The sequence below is a fragment of the Dendrobium catenatum genome, unplaced genomic scaffold, assembly GCF_001605985.2.
Source record: "Dendrobium catenatum unplaced genomic scaffold, ASM160598v2 fragScaff_scaffold_308, whole genome shotgun sequence".
Taxonomy (NCBI): Eukaryota; Viridiplantae; Streptophyta; class Magnoliopsida; order Asparagales; family Orchidaceae; genus Dendrobium; species Dendrobium catenatum.
In genome coordinates this window covers 100,581-102,038 of record NW_021318770.1, presented here as the reverse complement: position 1 = coordinate 102,038, position 1,458 = coordinate 100,581, and positions in this window count along the sequence as shown.

Genomic DNA, 1,458 nt, shown 5'->3' with positions numbered 1-1,458 from the left:
TTCTCTAGGCCTATGGGACGACTAAAATAATGACTTGGCTAGGGCTCTTGATGCCCTCCACATGTGTTGGAGTTATTGGGATGGAAAGGAATCAAAGGACTAAGGTATAATAACATGTAAAGGTGTCTTGTCCTTATTGCACATGGGTTTGATTATAAGATTAAAATAGAGATTAGCAAAGCTTTTAGAAGCCTTTAAAATATTTTTAAATGGCTTAATGGGACTGGGCTTGGCTGGATGGGTTCGATTAAAGAATTTGACCACTCATATGCTCATAAAAATGTTTGGTGACTTTATTGACTAGTTGACCACCAAGTGGGCTAATAAGGTGGCAGCTAGAGTTGCTTAAGGAGCTGGTTGGGATGCTTTGAAGTGAAATCCAAATAGTTAGATTGGGGCTTAAACCAAAACATGAGAGTCTTTAGGTAATTTGACCAAGTCTTGTGGAGTTGACTTGGTCAAACCAACTAGGATTTAACTCAAGATAATTTTCAAGATGTTTGAATCATCGTCCAAATGAGATGGAGGATTTTAAAAACTTTCTTGGATGGGATTTGATTGTATAGGGTTATTGCACATTATGTTGACTATATTTGAGGGTCTAGTTAACTAGGTAAACTAATAATTAGGTTATGGTGACCAGTCAAACCCAAATCACCTGGGTTATGTTTAAGGGAGTTTGAGGATATTTGAATGTATTTGGGATTTGATTGAGTGTAGAGGAGCTTAAGGGTTGATTTGGTCAACCTAGGTTGACCTGGTGTTGACCTCACTTTTATATGAGGTCACTGTGATCTCTCACAGACTTTAGGCCCTAGGATCATTTTAGATCATAGTTCAATTTAGACATCAAATCCACCCTGACTCAAAGTCAGTTCAAATCTTAATCCAATTCAAACTCCAATCAAGCCTAAACTTCAAACCTTGAGCCTATCCCTGATCTGGCTTCAATGATATCCAACCATTTATGAGCACTCAAATGATCATAAATGATTTGGAGAATTCAATCTTAATTAATCAAACTCAAAATCAAATTCAAATACAAAAAATTCAAACCAAAATCCAAGGCTAAGGGCTTAGGTCCTAAGAGCCTCTCCCAGTGCTTTTTCAAACACTTCAAAACCCAGTCAACTAACCCCTGATTCAGAGTATCAATTTTGTATTAACAAGACATGTCTCTTGGATTAGCCCTCCAAATTTGAGCTTAAATTGACCCTTCTAACCATAGAAATTGAATTGAAATCCGAAGGCTACAAAACCTTCAAATATTTACGACCTTTTACACATACTTTAGATGGTTTAATAGGAAAACTGATTCTAGATCTAAGTTAGACTGGTGTTTACTTTTCTGTTGTGTATCAAAATTTTGAGATTTCATTACATGTCATGATTGAGATTATTTGGTGTGTCTGTTTATATTTTCTACACTCTGTGGATTATTGATGTATTTGGTGATTA